This window comes from Dipodomys merriami, unplaced genomic scaffold, assembly GCF_024711535.1.
Source record: "Dipodomys merriami isolate MVZ:Mamm:240054 unplaced genomic scaffold, mDipMer1.0.p SCAF_133, whole genome shotgun sequence".
NCBI classification, from domain to species: Eukaryota; Metazoa; Chordata; class Mammalia; order Rodentia; family Heteromyidae; genus Dipodomys; species Dipodomys merriami.
In genome coordinates, this window is record NW_027202638.1 from 1,121,142 (window position 1) to 1,142,069 (window position 20,928).

The 20,928-nt window shown below is 43.3% G+C and overlaps 1 protein-coding gene across 6 annotated transcripts in view; it reads left to right on the forward strand.

The window, feature by feature from the left end:
- Bmal1 (basic helix-loop-helix ARNT like 1) overlaps positions 1-20,928 on the forward strand; it is a 99,034-nt gene that overhangs the window by 9,612 nt on the left and 68,494 nt on the right. For 5 of the 6 annotated variants that reach the window (XM_070019411.1, XM_070019415.1, XM_070019414.1 and 2 more), the window contains exon 2: positions 17,386-17,458. The gene's annotated coding sequence lies outside the window, so the exon portion shown is untranslated. Of the gene's footprint in view, positions 1-7,943; positions 7,962-17,385; positions 17,459-20,928 lie in introns of those variants that run through there. The other variant, XM_070019412.1, reaches the window with a different exon arrangement.

Sequence of the window (20,928 nt, forward strand, 5' to 3'; positions counted from 1 at the left end):
GGAGTCGTAGAAGAAAGGAAACTCCATGAAAATGGTCAAGTTTCATCTAGACCTTTAAATTAGCTAAGATGTAGACTTACAGATGAGAGTAGGGCAGGGCTTTCTGAGGGTGAGAACATAGACACTTAAAGTCACAGAAATAGGAATGGCCAATTCTTACTGAGGAATGTTCTTAAGTAATAGTGGAATCTGAAGATTAGGAGATCATTCAAAGCCTGAACCAAATCCTGCTTTTCGGATCATGATAATTGCTAATCTGTAGAGTTCTTATACTAAGTATTTCACAAGTATTATTTCATTCCTAGAGAACCATCATCAAGTAGATTATGTTGCTATTGTTGCTTTAGAGATGGAGAAATTGAGTCACTGAGCTATTCACATGGTTTAAGGACAAGGCCTTGGAGGTTTTTGACCACTGGACTCTGTTGTCTCTTAGTAACCTCTAGACACAGTATTGTGACGTCTGGAGAATTGTGAGCCAAAAGCAGGCACCCTCTATTTAGTGCCCCTCCCCATTTTCTAGGTGAAGAAATGGGGAGATTAATGTCAAGCCATGGTTTAGCTCATAAGGTAGAAACTGGTAGGCAGCAGAAAGCCAGTGGGGTTATTTTATTTGTTTGTGCTGATACTGGGGCTTGAACTCAGGGCCTGGGCACTGTTCTAGAGCTTTGTTTGCTCAAGGCTAGAGCTCTACACTTAAACCACAGCTCTACTTCAGTTTTTGGTGTTTAGTTGGAGATAAAAGACTCATGGATTTTCCTGCCTGGGCTGCCTTTGGCCTGCAATTAGATCTCAACCTTCTGAGTAGTGAGGATTATAGGTGTGAGCCATTGGCACCTGGCCATTGGAGTTATTTTAGTATGACATGAGTAGTGTTCACTAAAGCATGTATCCAATGTTAATGCTCCATTTGGATGGAAGCAGAGAGATTAAATAAATGCAGCAGAGGTCTGAAAGGAGGCTACTGGATGAAGCCAGGTAGAGGGGAGAGGAAGCCAGAACTTGGCATTAATTAACAATTATGTTAATTGGCATGGCTGTTATCAGTCACCCTGTAGATTTCTGGAGTGTGGTAAGCATCTGCCCCTGTGAATGGCTTTCAAGTGTGTGAATGAATCTGCACAATGTACTGTGACCTTAGTTAATGAGTTCTTCCAAAAAGCAAAGCACCATGAAGGAAGACCAATTTTCAAAACAAATAGCCTATTTTCTGGAAAGAGCCCTGGAATTAGGAATCTGAGAACCTATATTTTAGACTACTTCTACTACTTAATCTGAGTCAGATCACTTAGTACATCCAACTGAGCTTGATTCCTTAAGATAGGTATAGCAATTCTTACAGTGAGACTCCACCCCTCATTACAGTGTGGAGATGATGCTTGAGGGAGAGAAAGAAAGAACAGGATTTTGAAGTGGTAAAGTTGCTTTTTGGCTGCAGTGAATTTTTACCAGTGAAGGTGTGCTGGACTTAGAGGCACCAGGAAGGCAGTGGAAGTTCCCCTGCCTCCAGGGCCTGTTGAGGACATGGCGCTGTCCACCAGGTGGGTGCTGACACAAATCACTTTGCAGAGTAGAGCCATGTTAAACAGTTCAGCATTTACCCCCCCTTCCATTCCTCTCCCCACCCCCCGCCCCCAGAGATGGAGAGCCACATGCATGGGAATGGATGTAAAAGATACAATCTTTTCTCCTCTGGAGATTGCTCTCAGGATAATGATGGATAACTATGAACCTGAAAAATAAGTGTCAAGATGTAGCCAGCTGGCCAGTTGGACATTCTTGAATATTTCACCTATCCTGGGGCACTAGGCAGCAATCCAGAAGAACCCTGATTATCCCTGGGAGATTAATAAATAAGCCAGCATGCTGTCCAGGTAATAGCTGATTACAAGGCCTGTAGCAGAGCCTTGACTGGAGATCTGCCAAACCAGCTTTGGTCAGCAATATACATGTATTGCTTCTTAATGTGGTACCTAACCTTTGGCTATTTACAATATGCCAAGAAATTGTGCTAAGTGCTTAGATTCCTCTTCTTATTTGCTCCTTACAATATCTTATCGTGTGGTGGCATAGGTCCCATTTTCTCATTAGGGAGACTGAGACTCAGAGGTGCCTCAGGTGGTATATACCACAGAGGAAAAGCCATGATTCAAATCCAAGACATCTTAAACCAGAGCTTGTTTTCTTCCCCCCAAAATGCTTCCTGACTCAGTGCTGAGGCTCCTGACAGTGCAGTGGGTAGACATGTCACCATGCAGTGGCCCTAGCTCACTGCAGCTTTCTTTTCTTCACAGCCCATGACTGACGTCCTGCTGGCTGCTGTATGGCTGGCGAGCAAATGGACACCAGTGATGAATGCAGCAGAAAACTGATGCTTGCCAGCTAGTGCATGTGAAGGAGTTTGAAAGACAGCAAAAGAAATGGCTCTAGGTCGGCTTTTTCAGAAGGGCTGGGAAACTTGTAGAGTGCTCTAGGACCTCAGGATGATGCTTGCGAGAATCTCTGCACCAAAGCCTTTCCAAACAATGCTTTAACATTCCGGTGTGATTTACAGAGTCACTTTAAACTACTAAACAATGTGTTTTTCAGTCTCCCACCACAACCCAGGGAGATAGGTGTCCATGAAATCTTCCTGTATGGACCAGGAAATTGCCTAGAGAGGTCTACCATCCAGGGTTCATAACTGGTCAGTGACAGAGCTGGGACTTCAATGTTGTTTTTTCAGACTTTCACTTCTACTCTGTACCTAACTTTCCTGTTTGACTTCCCTGCTAGAGCTATTCTTAAATATTTTGATTGCCTGCATTTAGAAGTCAGGGAATTGTTAAAGTGATCTACTTTGTTTTACTGGCTGAGAGTAAATAAAACATCACATGACTGCTTCTTGTGTTTAATTGATTTGCACTTACTCGATACAGTACAAAACACATATGTATCATTTGTGGTATATTAGTAAACCAACAGGCCTTCTACTTTTCAAGGTCCCAAGGCTTTAACAGCTAATAAAACATGGAATTCATACAATTTATTTAAAAAGTTGACCAGTGAATTCTTGGTCAGTAACACATGCTCCTATTATACTAGTTTCCATGGAGACATTACTATTGGCTCTCATCATTTCAACTTTCAATGGCTTTTCTAGGAATAGAGTGAGTTGCTGAAAAAGAGAGGACTCTGGCTGTCACCCTGTTCACTCTTTCCTACTGTTTCTGTAGAAGGCTGATTTGTTTTTCTGGATCCTCCTTGTTTTCCCTGTAACCTGAGCACAAATGATCTTTGAGGGCCTGATGATTTTTATTGTTTGCTACAAGATAAAACTAAATGGAACACTCTCTTACATAGGTCTGAGCACCCCTTTTGAAGTTACTTAATTGATAGTAAGGGGCTTGGCTGGGTAAATGTTGGACTGGTTTCATCTAAGCTTCTTGGGCAAGTTTCTCTAATAAAGAGACCCACAGGCCTACAGTGAGAGCAACCAGGAAGATGATTTCTTCTCATATGCTAGTTCATATGCTGGTCTAGGCCTGGTACCTTCAACATAGGACTTCCATTCAAAGCTGAAGGTAAAAACATCAATTTACCCTTCCCCCATGGGAAAAAAAAAATCAGGGCACAAAACCATCATTTAAGAGGAAGTTGTGGAAGTGGTACATTCTCTTTCTCCATTGGCTAGAACTTAATCACATAACTCATAGAACTTAGTCACCACATATAGCTGCAAAGGAGACTGGAAAGAATCTTTAGTTGGGGGGCCATTAATCCATCAAAGTCAAGGGTACAGAGGAAAATGAGCACTGTGGAAAGCTAGTAGTCTACCACTGTGTGGCTGTCAGAGGGTAAGTAGAGTTTGAAGCCCAGATTGCTGGGAAAGTGCCTGAGTCAAGAATCTGAATCTAGGCAGCCACAGAGACCAGTACAGGCAGCCAGATCTCACCCAAGTGTTGAAGGAACTTGGAATAATCCAAAAGACTTAGATTGTCAGTTACAGGAAATTCACCAGTGTGAATGTTAGGTAGAAAGAGCATTGTACAGTTAGAGATCTGGGTTTGAGGCCAGCCCTTTAACCTCACAATCAAGGGTAAAACACCACAGCACATGTTTGCTTTATCATCTAGTAAAGAAGAGTAACTGCAATAGCATTTCCCACCAGGCTTATCATACGGCCTGAGGATGGCGACCACTCCACACACTGCAGCTCAGTGAGAATGAACAGCACATTCCATTATTCACTTGTGTATCCCAGTACCTGGCACCTGGCACCTGGCACCTGGCATGGGCCTCTTGCTGAATGAAGTGTGAATATTACACCAGGTGGAAAATGTATGTCCTTAGGAGATCTCCATCCTAGGATGTCTTCTTGTGTTCTCTGTGGGCCCCCTGGGAGCCATATGTACAACCAAGATGAGGGCTAATACCAGGGCAGCTCCCAGCTGGGTGGTATTCGAAGCAGATGTCCTTGGCAAGGGCATTTGATCATTCACTAATATATATATATATATATATGTATATATATGTATATATATATATGCGATATACAGTCCACAGAGTGAACCATCTAGTTTAAAATGATTTGCGCCACCTGCAAATTGGAGATTAAGCCTTTCCAGGGCCACCAAAAGTGTTTCCTATTTCAAAAAATAAGATGCAGTTACACAAATCATTTTTGTTGATTTTTAAAAAAAATATGCTTTGTTTAAAACAATACGTATTGACTGATATAAAATGGCTTCATGCTTTTATGGACTGTTTCTATAGGAACAGTAATGAGGTCTTTTGGTGGGGCCAGGGGGGTGCTAAAGTAATCAGTTTTGTTGCTTTTTTTCTTACTTTATGAAGGATTTTTATTAATCATTTTGTTATTTATTTATTTGCTCAGTAGTGATGAGTTTCTTTCTTGGAACTTTATAGAGTACTTTTAGATGGACTTTTCTGGCTAAAAACAGTTGTTGAAATTATATTCACAGTATGCTCTCAGCTCTTTTAAAATCTTATTCGTAGAAGGAGGAAAGGGTACTGAAATATTATCTATGATTCTCACCTCAGGGAATTAGAGGTGATTTTTATTCCTCTCTCTTACTCTATGGCTGCTTCTTTTCAACCCTGAGCATGTATCACGTCTCTTACTTTAGAAGGACAGGAATAGTTATCCCTACAAATTAATACTTTCAAGATAAATCAAGAAATTTTTGGTTTGAATGATTAGCCTGGACTATACATTCTTAGGTGAGATCATAGACCTACCCAGAATCCTTCCTTTTTGGTCATTAAGGAACAAGATGAGGAGGCTTCACTTCTATAAACCATCTAAAAAGGTGAAGCTCATCGTGTGTTAGGAAAGGTATCTACAATACTAGCATTTATCAGTTAGTGAAGGAAAGGAATTTTACAGGCTTACTTCTGCATTTGTGTGTCCCACAGGTGGCTTGGCTTTGTTATCTTGTGATTGGCTGACCCAGGTTTTCTGAGGCCCCTCCCATTTGTAATGTTCTCTTTTTTGTCATATCTACAACTGTTGGTTTGATGGTAGCATCTTCCTTCCAGTGTGGCTATGAACTGAAGAAAGCACATTGTCACCTTTTTCCATGTGCAGCTTCTCTGTCAATGCTCAGATGAGAGGCATGAGCATTGTTTCTGGGATGGAGCAAATAGGAAGGAATCAATACTGGAGGAAGGGGTTGGGGACACCAAACCAGTGGCAGAACTTAATGGAGCAAAATGGACTGTCTATCTCACCCTTGGCTTATACCTGGCAAGGCAGGCTTAGATATGGCCTTTCAGATGCCTGCTTGGTGCTTGAAGCCAGACAGTTTTCAAGCCATGTATTTATCTGTTGAGGTCCAGCAGTGTGGAGGCCACTGTTGTAGATGGTGGATAGAAGTACAGGGATCAGCCAGGCAGATGTAGACTTGGTCCACATGGAGCTTGCCTTCTAGTGGGAGGGAGAAGCACTTAACAAGGGAATCAATGATGAAATTAATTACTGGCCCCAGAAATTAATTCCTGAATGGCCCCAGAAGAGGAGACAAGTGACTCTGTAAAGTGGAACAGGAGGGCCAAGGTTGGATTCCTGTCTGACTGGGTCTCTTATTCCAAGGCCTGGCTCCTCTCTCTCCCCTGTGCTTGTTGGAGGAGAGGAATGAGATTGAGGATAGCTCATAGAAGGTCTAAGTTTCTTCTCCCATTTAGCAGCCTGGGCCAGGCTATGGCCTCAGGCTAGGAATCAGAAGCCTGAGGGACTGGCCGACTTACATAGTTCCAGTTGCCCATCTCTACACTGTCCTGGGTCAATAGCCAGCTTTTCTAAAGACTAATGAATCCGTTTGCACATAGGAATCCAGATTTGTTCTTTTTCTCTATTATTTTCAACTTTTAATGAGGTCAGCTAAGATACTGGCTGGTACCTTCAGGGAACTATTTTTAATGAACTCCCAGCTTCCCATCACCCCCACTCCCTTTCCTGGTGGTTCAGACTTTGGTCTGGGAACATACTGAAAATATATCGCTTTTATTTGGCTTTCTGAAACTCTGATCACCAGTGCATACGTGATCTTTGTGCATGACTGCAGGGTTGTAGACCACCCAGAAAAACTTGGTGGCTGGCAAATTTCCCTGTGCTTCCTCATTCTTTTAGCAATTCCTGGTCAGATCTTGAGACTGGTCATTGTTCTACTCTCCAGGTTCCCTGTGTGTGGAAACCCTCCAATTCTATGGAGACTCAGCACCTTTCCTCCATGAGATGTTAATGATGGCCCTTTCTTAGTTTTTCCTTTCCCAAACTTCTTTGCAAAGGGCCAAACCTTTGAAGTTTGTCTGGTCCCTATTTGATATGGCAAGGAAAAAAAAATTCAAGTTATCCATCTCCTGAAGAGGTCTGAGGAATCACTTGGTTCTTAAGCTTCCTCACCCTCTCCCACCCACCGATTGGGGCTTTTAAGCAGAGAATTATGCAGAAATCAGTTAGTACTTCTAATGGGGCTGGTAGGAAGAGTTTACTAAAGGTAGTGTTCTTGGTGGAGAGGGAGCTTTGGCCATAGTTCTAACCTCTGACAGTGTATCTATGTGGATGCATGGCTGTGTAGAAAATGGGCCCTCCTCACATCTAGAAATGGGAATCATCTCTTGACAAATATTTTATTTTCTTCAAGTATTTATTGGCTCAAATCTGTAAATTTTTTTTCCAGCCTTAGTTTCACTATGTTTTTTTCTCTCTCTAATGACTTTGGGGTTTCACTGTATTCAGCATGCAAGGAGGAATATGGGCACAGAGTCTGCCCCTTAGACTCAGCCTCAGCAAGGAAACCTTTCCTTCCCTGCCTCCTGCCTATAAATGTGTGGCCCTAAGCGGCCTTGCTCCCATTTTCATCGTGACAGAAGTGTTAGAGTTTTGGAGCTAACCTGGCTTTGGGGTATCGTTGTCCCCATTTAGAACATGCCTGTCACAGACAAAGTTCCAGACCTTCTTGTATGGGACCACAATGTGGCAATGTACAAAAAAAATCACTTGAGAATAAGTGCTTTTTAATGACTTATTTGAGCCCAAGACCTAGTTTCCCTGGATCATGAGCCCAGCCTTCCCCAAGTATGCCAGGCCCTGCCAAGCTCATCTACCGCTACTGCTGTTTATTCCTTCAGGAATGCAAGAGGATTTGATTTCCCAATCGGGCTTCTATGCCACTGCCTCGCCCAGTGGCTTTGAGAAGTGACCAGATCCCTTCCGAGCCTCAAGTGTCTTCATTTGGAAAGCGTTCATTGGGAGTGTTGAGTGTGGTTTTTGAAGTAGCCTCCCAAGCAATCTCCTGCTTCCAGCCTTGTCCTGCGGTGGAGTCAGTCCTCTCTGCACAGTGATCCTGTGATGAGGGGGTCAGGCCAGGCCAGGCCTCTGCGCAGAACTCTCACAACAGTAGCTTCCTGTCTCACTCAGAGGAAAAGCCAAACCTTTGCGTGGATCCCAAAGCTTCCTGGTACTTCTCTGACCTCATCTCCACCCAGGCTGGGTTCTGCATGGCTCACTGTGGTGAATGTGAATGTATCCTCTGACTTAGGCAGTGTGCAACTTGTGTGGCTGTGCAACGTCAGTCCTCCTGCCCTGTTGCTCTAAGCCAGCCACAATGGAATCCTTGCCATTCTTCAAACATGCCAGACCTGCTTCCTGCTCAAGGTCTTCCCACTGGCTGCTCCCCCAGGGAGTTTTTAATGGATTGTTTGCTGACCTTTAGGTCTTTTTCAAATGTCGCCCTATTTAAAATTGCTTACCCGGCCCACTGTTCCTGAGATATCCCTCTCTTTTTGTTGGTATTAGGATTTGAATCCAGGGCCTGTGCTCGTTCAGCTTATTTATTCAGTTGGCATTCTATTTACTTGAGCCATGCCTCCAGCTCAGAATTTTGCTCGTTACTTGGAGATAGACTCTCATGGACTTTCCTGCCCATGCTACCTTCAAACCCCAGACCTCAGGATCTCACTCTCCTAATTAGCTAGGATTACAGTTGTGAGCCAGAGGTGCTCAGTTCTCCCTCTTTACTTTGTTTTTCCTGTTAGCGTTTATGATCACGTAGGATACATTATATATTTTGCTTATGTATTTGACATATTGTCTATTGTTTCATAAGCATTATGAGGGTAGGCATTAGGTTGACATGTTCACTATCTCCAGAGCCTAGAGTAGTGCCTGACAGTAGGGATCAAGTATGAATGAGCAAATTAACTTTATTAAAGCAGTGAAGTGTTATGTGTGCTCAGAAAACACCAAGTAAGCATTGGCTGCAGATAATTATCCTTCAGAGACACACAAACACGGCTTCTCAAGTGGCATTAAACCACCCCCACCTCCATTCCTTATTCCTCTTTCTTCTGCCTTCTCTCTGCCTTTTGCTTTTGTGGGGCCCGTATACACTTCTGCCTGCTCGAGTCTGAGCTTGTGCTGGGTAAAGGCTGGCCTATTCAAACAGATACCTTAGGCATCCTGCTCCTACCAATCAGCACATAGTAGGTGCTTAGGACATGCTTGTTGCTGGCAGCTGTGGCAGATAGAATACGTTCTCTCCTCTGTAGGACCAGACCTGGTTCTAGTATCACTGTATGTGATCACTGATGTGGAATTTAAGAAACTTAACCCTTAAACCACTTAAATGGTGGCTGCTTAAGTAACTTGTTTGTGTACATTTTTTATTTTTTGGTACTGGGGATTAAATTTAGGACATTGCCCTTGCTAGGCAAGTACTTTGCCACTGAGCTACATCCTAGCCCTGCTTAAGTAATTTATTTGCTTGATTGGTCTATAGAGAGCAAATGGTAGGGAGGAGAGTACCTTGGATGACAGTATCTAGGTAACCAGATTGTTCAACATAAGTCTTTGACCCCATGGCTATATTCAGGCTCTAAGGAGTTGGGGTCATTCAAGGGAGACAGTGTTAGTGAAACTAGCCTGTATAGAAGAAGCTGGAGGGGACGAGAGAAGGAAAGACTTGAGCGGGCCTGTAAAGGACTGGATCGTAGAGAATTTGGCTTGTTGGGTGATGTCAGGAATAGGCGAGAAGCCTTGGCCAAAGCTAGGCAGGAGCTCAGGATCCTAGAGGTGTGATGTACTAGGAGGTTGGGACTGTATGAAGGAGAATCTTAAATGCTAGGAAATAACTTTGGCCTCTCATATTTGGCAGGAGGGTTACATATTGGGGACTTTGATGGAGAGCGGATAGGAACCAAGGGGAACAGGATGTACGGAGGAGCTTTTTAGGAGCTTGTGTCTTCTGCACATGGTACGGAGAGATCATGCAGAGATCAGCCTTGGCTCCCTCGTAGGTGGCAGAGTTTATTGAACCATCACAGCAAAGCTGATTGATGCTGAGACACTCTCTTATCAAGTGAACACCAGGCAAGCCACATCCCTCCTAGTTTGGGTCAGAATTATCCTCAGAGCTCACTCATTTGCTGTCCCATGGGAACCTAGTGACCACACTGTGAAGGGGACAAGGTGTGGCATTGTCTGGAGGGTTTAAAAATTATTTTCTCAGCCAAAATACCTAGAGAAAGCCCTTGGCCATTTCCCTTGCATGTTGTAGGATAGGATTCCAGGAATGAGCTTGGCCTTGTGGAGTCTTTCCACCTCCCACCCTGTGCTCCTAAGCAAGCACCAGTGCTGGACCCAGGTTTCTCCCTTTTTTTTTTTTTTTTTTTTTTTGTGGCTGCCATCATTTTTTTTCCTTTTGCCCTCATGCTGAGATTCCTCCTAGTTAAGTATCCTTTGACTTCAAACCCTAGACCTGCCCCACCTTTGGTGGCCTGAACTCAGGAGATCCCTACAGTTTCTTTTTTTTCTGCCCTGCCCCTCCTCTTTGTGTGTGTTGGTTCTCAGGCTTAAACTCAGGGCCTGGGTATTTTCCCTATGCTTTGTTTTTGTGCTCAAGGCTAGTGTTCTACCACTCCAGCCACAGCTCCACTTGTGACTTTTTTGGTGGTTAATTGAGGTAAGAGTCTCCCAGACTTTCCTGCTCAGGCCAACTTTGAACCTCCATCCTCAGATCTCAGACTCCTGGATAGCTAAGATTACAGGCATGAGCCACTGACACCGGGGTGACAAACATTCTTTACAATTTGTTTCAACCTTTTTCAGAGTGGTCTCTAGTTTTCCCCATGCTAGTTTAAGATGGCTACATAATGTTCTATCCAGGGAATATCTTCAGTAAGCCATGAGCTTGTTACAGAGCGTTTAGATTGCTTCTAATTTCTGCTCTTTCAGCTAATGCTACATTAAGCCATCTTTGTATATTACAGAATCATTTCATTAAGTTGGCATTTATCTAGCTAATGGCAATGGCCCAAGATTGGATGGAGAATCAGATTTCTTTTTTCTTTTCCAAGAAGAATGCTATACAGATGTATTAAAAAATGTACTTCAAATGCTAGGAGTCATCTTTGTTGTATTTTTCTTTGTGCTGATCCTGGGGCTTGAACTAAAGACCTAGGCACTGTCCCTGAGCTTTTTTGTGCTCAAGGATAACACTCTACCACTTGAGCCATAGCCCCACTTCTGTCTTTTTTGGTGTTTAATTGGAGTTAAGAATCTCACAGACTTTCCTGAACCATGATCCTCAAATCTTAGCCTACTGAGTAGCTAGGATTACAGGCATGAGGCACCAGTGGCTGGCTGTTATATTTTTCAACAGAGCATTGAATAAAGAAGGTAGCAGTATAAGTAAAAGGTGATATATATATATATATATATATATATATATAAGCAATTCATAGTTTATTTGTTCTTAAATGGAAACAACTTTCCACTAAATTGTTTTAAGGAGCAATCTCCTTCTATCTGATACTTTGATTGTAGCAAGTTAAGTGATCTCTTCCTAAGGGTATATTAAGAAATGCCCTAGGCTGGGCGCTGGTGGCTCACTCCTGTAATCCTAGTTATTCTGGAGGCTGAGATCTGAGGATCGCGGTTCAAAGCCAGCCGGGGCAGGAAAGACGTGAGATTCTTATCTCCAATACACCACTCAGAAAACCGGAAGTGGTACTGCGGCTCAAGTGATAGAGTGCTAGCCTTGAGCTGAAGAGCTGAGGGACAGCACCCAGGCCTAGAGTTCCAGCCCCATGATGGACAAAAAAACAAAACAAAACAAAACAAAAAAAGAAATGCCCTAAAACAAGGAAAAGGAAATAGGATTGCTTTTTTATTTTAAAGACAGAAAGAATATCACTATGCAAGTAGCCCAGGCTGGCCCCCGACTTTTAATTCTCCTACCACAGCTTCATTAGTGCTGGAATTTACCTGTGTGTGCAACCATGCCTGGTAGGAAAATAGAATTTCTGAGGAAAAACAAACATTTCTTCTTAGGCAAGTGTGAGCTTAGCAGGTGCCATTAGAAGTGAAAGCTACTACACCTCACTAAAAGGCATTAGCTTTTTGTTGGTCATTAGGAAATGACGAACAGACATCTTCAACAGATGCCCAATACTGTATAGAGTCTGAAGTCTGTGTTAACTGTAGGGTGCCAGGCAAGATTTTCTCTGACCTGCTGTGATTTTTATTTTTTATTTTTCCATTTCTGATTGTTTATGTGGACTGGGGTGGTAGGCTTTGCATTTCAGTTTAATCCAGCAAGTGTTTACTGAGTCCTTAGACCATATAAGGCTGCAGGGAATAAAGATGAGGGGAGAAAGAACTCATTTCTGAGAAGTGTATGACCTATGGGGAGAATGGAATAAGTTTAAAGCTGATGATTATTTGAGGGGGATTGCAAAGAGGTCCCTGGGAGAAGTTAGTTTCCACCCTGTCAGAAGAGAGAGAAAAGCCATCTCTGTGGGAAGGGGGCAGGAGAATTGCAAAAGGTTTTGTGGAGATAGTTAGCTTTATCAGTCCTAACAGGACAAGGGGGAAATGGAGCTGGACATTCAGGGAAGAAGTAAAAGGCCCAACCAGAAAAGATGGTGGAAGGACATGGGGCTATGTTTGAGATTTGCCTGAAGTATTGGGCAAGTGCAATAATGGTTATGTGATGCAACAAGTGCCAGACAAGTTATAACAGATAAATAAATAAATAAATAAATATATATATATATATATATATATATATTCATTTAATCTATACAGGGACCCAAATGAGGCATTTATCATCACCTCATTTTTTAGAGGGGGAGTCTAAGACTTGGTAACAATTAAATACCAAGCTCACATTGCTAGAGCCGGGGAGAACCAATTCATTCACTCCAGACTATGCTGCTGACCATAAAGCTATCCTGCAGGGGAAGAATAGGCACTAAAACCAAAAAAGATGGGCAGATGCCATATGCTTAGAGGGTGTCAAAATTCAGGGATGCAGAAGTGGAAGGGGGCAGAGATGGCAGTGAGAGGAATATAGAGGGAGGGAGTCTCATGCCTAGGTTTTCACAATTGTAGGAGAGGCCTGGGTGTAGGTCTGGGCTGAGGGAGGAGAAATCTCTGTGGTCCCCAGGAGGGGCAAGAGGGTCTGTCCTGACTGTGGGTGCTGTGTCTCTGTGAAGAACACAGCCACCAGGCCTCACTGTCCCTTCTTCTTACCTGTAGAAGGAGAGAATGTGACAGAGACAGGGCGGGGGGAGAGGGAGATCCGGTGAGTTTTCTGCAGCCTAATGACTTTTGAAAGCTGTTTGGTGTGCTGAGATACAAGTGTGACTTCCTCTATCTGAACGCAGTGGTAATCACTATTTTTCCTGGAAAATTGGGCCCATGTGGGTCCTGTATGTGGTTTATTTGAGTTCCATTTTTATAGCCTTATTACCTTGTCCCCATGATGTAAGAAGCTTCTCTGCCTTCTTGAGCTTTGCTGTGAAAATTGTTTCTTAAAAGGCACAAAGTGTCTCTTATCATTTGGGTGGTGCTGTCTCTCGCTTTCTGTAGACTGCATGCACACTTCTCCTCACCCCTGCCACCACTTGTCGGCTTCTCTGATCGTTGGCAATTTGCTGGGAACATTTAGGCAGCTCTTGAATCTCACTACCTAACAGTTGGCCTCATTGCTTCTGGAAGAGTTTGTGCACATAAATACCATGCAGCTCCTTTCTGTTTGAAATGTCACCTGACTAATGACCCTGCTAGGATCTGACACCCAGTCTGGTCCTGTGGCCTAGAACTGATAACAATGGCAATCAACATCCAGGGAGCCTGAGCCATTTCCAGGCACTGTAGGAAGGGATTTATGTTAATGATCTGAATTATTCCTAGTCCTTATCAGTAAATAATACTGAGTTCTCCATTTTACTGATAAAGAAATTGAGTCCACAGGGATGGAAAAATTGGTTCCAGGTCTCACAGCTAGTAAGTAAATAGCAGAGCTGGGCCTTGATCAGAAGCCCATGTGCTCTATTTATTTATTCATTCATCCACTCGAAAACAACTTTCTTGGAACTGTTCTATACCTAGGGTATATTGTAAAGGAGAGAGAAAAAGAAAGAAGGCAAAACATTCTTACCTTCTAGTTGAAGCGTAAGTGGGTAGTTACTGTTCAAGGATGCTGAAGGAGTCCATACAAGAAGTTGAACTGTCAGAACGGGCATTGATCCTGCCAGTGCTGACTTCCTGCTTTCTGTTCTTTGTGTGTTGGCATCAGTACACATAGGCTACCCTCCTTGTGGGGGGCTACCTTCTATACCACCATTTACAACTCCAGTGAAGGAGGAGCTCCTTTTCTTTGCATCTGGCTATCATTTCTGGAGAAAGGCTCTGATTGGCCTGGTATGTATGATATACCTTTCCTTTGGGCCAGTCAGCATTCTAATCTGGGCTGGAGTGTATTCCTGTTCTGCCTTAATAGAAGGCAGAAGAAATGCACCTAGGAGACAGAAAACAGATGGTTCCATTGGAATAGATTTTGAAGAATTTATATTAAAATAATGCAGTGACTCTTGGTAGTTTTAAGTAGGGAACTTGATCAAACTTAGGTTTTATTGCAATTAGTTCAGGCATTGTATGAGGTAGTGGTAGAAATAAGTAACTAGAGATGGCCTGGTTAGGAGGCTGCTGCTGGAGCTCTGTGGTGAACTGCTGGGATCTGGGCTTAAATAATCCTGAGTGACTGAATTTGCACTTGGACTCCAGGTACAACATCAGTGAGGGGGAGAAAAATGGAGTTAAGGATGGTAGGCAAATAAGACATGGTGACCACTTGGAAACTGGAAGAAAGAGGCTTAAGCAAGATTCTTCACCATCCCTACATAAGTATATAACTATGCTTGGGACTGTAGTTATTAAATGGTCTAAGTAACTTATTTCTTCTCAAGAATAAGTTATTGGCTTTTTGTGGTACTCTTAATCGGAAAGAGAGGCTGATTGATTGAACTTCTTTTCTTTGGCAAGATAGAAAAGATACATATCTGAGAAAAGATCCTATCTTCTGGTGGTTGGAGATAATATCAGGTCTGCCAAAAAGAAATAGATGAATGACAGGAGGTTTCCAGTACTGGCCAGGAAACCATACTGACTGGAAGCTTGATCAAGGGACTAGTAGGTCTAGTTTAGAAATTCCAGTCCCTTTGGCATCATTCTTGCCAGTAAGACTTTTAAGGTAAGGGATTTAGGAAAGGAATGCATGGTAGTGATTCATGTTATAACAGACTTCTTCCTGCACTGGGAGTAGACTATGGGTGGAGGTAGGAGTGGCACCAAGGGTAGAAGCAGAGACACAATTATGAGACTATTGTAATCATGAGACTAGGATAATATCAGCAGAGTTTATAAGAAATGTTCATATTGTGAATATATTTAAAGGATGAAAATCCATTTTGTTGAGCACTGGATATGGAGTGACAGAGAAAGAGGGATGAAAACAAATTCCATTCTTTTGACCTGGCAACCAGAAGCATTCTGGCTATACCATGGTGGGTGAAACATTAAGAGGAATGGGGTTGGGGGAGGTCAGGAGTATGTTGGATGTGTTGAGTTTGAGATGCTTGGCATGTAGAGCTTGATTTGTGAATTAATACTGGGAGTTGGTTGGAGAGAAATCTCAGTGAGCATCATCCACCTAGAAGTGATACTTGAATCTCTGAAATTGATGGATGAGATCCCCAAGGGAGTGGCAGTGAAGCAATTGAGAAGAAAACTAGGTCCCTGGGTCCCTGACATGAGACAGTCAGATGTGTGGGAAACCAAGAGAGGGTCCTCCCTGGGAAACAAAGTGAATAATGGTCAAGCAAGAGGGAAGGATTACTGTAATCAAAAATTGCAAGGGGAAGTAGATGCTGTGGTTCAAGGCTGTTATACTAGCTTTGTGAGAGGCAGAGATTGAGGGATCATTGTTTAAGGCCAGCAGGGTGGTGTTCTTGGTGATAAGATTTTGAGACTCCAACTCAGCCAATGTCCAGACACAACGAGGTAGGTGAAACACTGGTAGGAGTGTGCCTGTCATCCCAGTTACATGGGGAAGTACAAGTAGGAGGATCGTAGTCTAAGACAGTCTGAGCATAAAGTGAGCCCCTATCTCAAAGCTAATTAACCCAGAGGTGGGGAGGGGGGGGCGGTTAAGTGGTAGAATGTTTGTCTAGTAAGTATGAGGCCAGGAGTTCAAATTCCAATACCACTAAAAAAAATACTGCAAGAGAAGGAATAAGATCTGAACAGTGGATCTAGTAATATGAAGGACAAGCCAGGCCACAAATGTACATTTAGACTTAAGTTTAACATTGAAAATAAGTGTAAGCTTCTGCACTAACGCTTATAATTGTGCCAAAAGAAAGAGAATCTGAAAATGGGGTTCCCTGGGAACCTAGCAGAAGGGGAAGGTATTTCTAGGGGGAGATTGAGTCACTCACTCACTCTCACTCACTCACTGATTCATTTCACTAAAACTTGTTGGGTTCAAAGGCTTGGGGAGAAGGAGAGGGATCATTTGTTCAACAGATGTGGAATTTACATTTTGCAGATGTAGAGAGGTGTGGAGATGGTCATTTGTACTGATTGCACAAGAATACAAAGGTACTCCATCCTACCAAGCTGTACACTTTGAAATGGTTGAGAATATAAACTTTATGTTATATATGTTTTACCACAATAAAACACACAGAAATAAAGTAAATTTTGGGGGTCTTCAGTGTAGACTTGGTCTGGGGTATGATATTTGGGTGACATCAGTACATGGAGACAGTATGGAGGAAGGTGAGGTGAAGGTATCTGACTAGAGAGGATGCTGAGAGGGAATAGTGTGCATTTGAGGACTATCACTCCTGCATGTGTAGATGGTATGGTCCACTGGGGGAACCCAGACAAGCTTAGGCTCCCACTTCAGACCAGGTCTTGGTGCAGGCCAGGCATCTTGGCTGCAGAGTTGGTCTTGCCTCATTAGAATCTAGGAACTTCTGAAGGTTTCTGCCCATAGGGAGTGTTGGTTGTAAAGGTGTGCATTTAGATTAATCTCTCCTTGGTAAACCATTGCCTATTGAAAGCAGTAAAACCAAGGCATTTGTTTCTATGGTGAAAGTCATGGCCTGCAAGAAGTTTAGATATTAAGACATGAATTGAGCAGGCTGTTTTCTCATCCATTCTACAAATTTTTTACCAAGGACCAACCATCTACATGCCTGAGGTGTTCTAGATAGAGGGAATAAGGGATCAGGTGAATTCAACAGTACAGACTCTTGAAAAGCCTACAGTCTAGAAATTCCCATCTCTGAACAAGGAATTATGCTGCTGTGCGCTATATGTCACCATAAATAAATGAGCTGAGATGTAGGGATCTGAGAGGAGGAGTATGTGACCTGATGGAACATTGGAGAAGCATTCAGGGAAAGGGGTTCCTAGTCAAATAAGCAGAGATGGGCATTCTGTTTTGATGATACATCAAAACCCAATATATATTATCAATTAAACATGCATACACATTCTCTTTTAAAACTAAACTGTTTTATTGGTTTCAGGTATTGCTGGCACAAGTACATGCTTTTGGATGCAGCTATAACTTTTCAGATGTGGAACTCCAAGCCTTCATTGGTAAGTTTGTTTGATGCCTTCTTACCATATTATGCCATTGGAGACTGGTATTTGGAATGGAGGGCAAGGTGAGGGCTCTGTGGAGGTCACCAAGTCTGAGCCCTAGGAAACCTTTAGCATTGGCTGGAAGGATACATAGACATGCAATCTGTCTGTTTCTAGGTAGCTGCAGAGATGGAGGCTAGCGGAGGTCAGCATAGGCATGGCAAGTGATGGGTGTATCTGTCCTCATAGACAAGTGGAGCTTTGGCCATGATTTGAAGGAAAAGGTAGATGGAAAAGGTCTTGTCAGGAAGGAGACAGGATGTTTCAGTGCTTGAGAATGTGGTGCAAGATGTTCAGTGGGCTCATCCATAGATTCACAGAAGCAAAAGCCTTATTATAAGGAATCCTGGGCAAGAATGTTGGGGGACCCTACTAGCATCTGATTATTCTAGCACCATATCAGCAAACTTGTTTGTAAAGAACCTCCATATAGCTATGGTTTCTTGACTCAGCCACTCACCTCTGCTTTGGCAACATGAAGGAAGCCATTGATGGTATGTATTCTAGAAACACCTTATTTCTGGACACACATGTTGGGCTGCATCTGACCTGTGGTCTGTAGTTTGCCAGCCCCCTTTCTAGACTCTTAAGTGCTAGGCTAATGCACTTTGCTTTATCCTGAAGGCAGTGGGAACGTATTGAAGTTGTTTTGAGCCAAGAAGAAAAATGACAAAAACAACATTTTAGGAACCTTCAATCTGATGGCAAGAGGCACAGGACCCTTTTGAAAGGTAGCAGCAGCAATCCAGGCATGAGGTTGAGTGGCTAACAGTAATTAGTAAATGACCAGTAGAAGAGAGATTGCAAAAGGATAACCCAAACCCAAATTTTCAACCTTTTTAGACTTAGACAGGAGTCACAGAAAACGAAAGTTTAAATTTTATCTTTATGGTCTAGGGAACCAATCTAGGGCCTCATGCTTGCTATGAAGGGGTTTTTTTATCAGTTAAGTCGTACACCCAACCCTTTTTGCTTTATTTTTTCAGATAGAATCTCGCTTATTTTGCTAAGTTCAGTCTCAGAGTGCCATCCTCCTTCCTATGTCTCTTGCATGGCTGGGATTTCAAGTGTGAACCATCAAATACACTTTATTTGTTGAGACAGGAATCTCACAAACGTTTTTCCCAAGCTGGTCTTGAACCACGATCCTCCTGATCTCTACCTTCTAGGTACCTGGAATTATAACCATGAGCTACTATGTCTGGCTTTGTTTTCGAATATGTCAAATTCAAGATGACACTGGGCATTCAAAGGAAATGTCCAGTTGAAAATGTAGGTCTGGAATCTGGATTGAAAGAGTTAAGTCTGGAAGTGAAAGTGGGCATCATAGGTTTGATAAATTCTCCTCAAGATGAGTAGAGCACTGAGCATTTGTGAATGTACATACATTTGGTAAGGGAGAAAGAAGGGAGATAAAAGGCCGTAGAATGGGGGCAGTGGAGACTGGGAGAAGGGACCTGGAGGAAGGCTGCTGATTTGTGACAGGCTCTTTGTGGTCTTGAGGAATGTAATGCCATGGCAAGGAAAGAAGGAGGAAGGCAGGTTACATCAATGAGAGATAACAAATGGAGATGATAACAAAGCCGTGCTTGTAGAAAGTCTGGCTAGACCTATAATATTTAGATATTTGCATGTCAGAATAACCTTATCCTTAACTTGGCAGGCAAATCATTCTGTGAGCAGTTCTCATCCCTCCTTTGCAGCCCAGCTGTGCTGGGAGTTTGTGTACAGTAGACTTGTGATTGTGTTCTTTGTCTCTCTTGAGGTGTGGTATGCATAACTCTGCCTCCGCTGGCATTACAGGGCTCCAGCCTATGTTTGGACCTGTTTGCCATGAGACAAAAGATGTGATGCATTGTGGGAAATGATTGCATTTGAATAGATTAGAACACAAAAAGGAAGTCACTGTATCTCCAGAATCTAGCACATAACTGACCTGTGGGGGTTTGACATACTCACTGATTATGTATAGCTTTCAATGAACCATGTGATTTAGGTCACAATGCTTAGCATCTGTGTGCCGGGCACTGCTTTTGGCATCACAGGTCCAGAGGTGACATAGGACAAGTGTCTGCTGTCATGAGACAGGTTTTCTAGATAGGAGACATCTGACATGTTATCAGGCATGAGCATGCTGTGAAGTCAAATGAGAAAGTGATAGAGGCTGATGAATCAGGCAGGGTGGACAGGAATGGCCTCTCCAACAATCAGTGCACTGTGAGCCTGTGGGGGAACATCATAACCATGTCCATTGAGGTGACTGCAGCACTATCAGCGGAGCCCTCGACACATGCTGTGAATTCTGTTGTTGGTTTGCATTACCTTCTTCTCCAGCAAGAGATCCCTACTGAGTCTTCTTTCTGACTATTGCCATCCTGGGCCATCTGGCCTGGCCACCCCTAGTTCTCCTCCAGCCTTAGACCCTAGCCTCCAGGACCTGTGTTGCCTGTTGTCTTTTCTTTGTCCTCAGCTTCAGGTTTTGCTCAGTCCCTTCTACATCATCCCTGGTGTTCTCCCTGATGAGCTCATTCATACATCCTCTGTCCTTTGGGCCCAGCCCACCCACCCACTGCCAGACTCTTCCCGCCCTTGGTCCAGGCCTCTCAGTTGGCGCCACTTCCTAATTTATCCTTGGACCATCCTTTCCCCAGCTGTCCTATTGCACCATCTCCCAGATCGCAAAGAGCCTTTCTTCTCAGTTATGTTGTTGCCCTTCTCTCTCCTCATTCCTTTATTTAGGACTCATCATTTGGAATTTTTTTTTTAAAACAAAAGCCTCTTAATTGGTCATCCTGTCCATCTTTATCCTCCCTCATCCCACCTCCACAGTCTTGTGAACATGTTGTTTCTAATTCACACCTCCATCGAGACTTTCTTTTGCTTAAAACTTCCCACGGGCTCCTCAGTACTAGCAGATAAAAGCCACAGGCCCTTCAGTGAGACTGCCGTCTTCCCATAACCTGGCTTCTAGTCGCCTTTCTCCTGGTGCTTTTTCTCTAATTTACAGTGCTAACCCCAGTACAGCCACCAGCGACCATTACTTCTGGTGCCTCTGCCAGTGCTGGGGTCTTCTCCTGGGAACGACCTGACCTCTGCTCCTTGTCCAGGTGACTCAGCTTGTCACCCTCTACCTTTCTCCCCTGACCTGGAACTGACCTTCCTCCTGCCTTCCAGAACACCCTGTTTTCTGTTGCAAAGCACTTATCTGAGTTGCTGTTGACTTACTTATCTGAGCTCCTTAAGGGAGGGGGTGAATACATTCACCCACAATCTCTGTGTTCCCAATGCCAAGCACAGGAAGTGTACCTGGCTCAGGAAGTGTTTGTTGTAAAAGTGAGCATAGCAAAGTCTGTTTGTACAGCTATACAGCAGCTTTGTAACATGATCAAATGTATTTAACATGGAGGTTCATTGGCCGTTGGGTT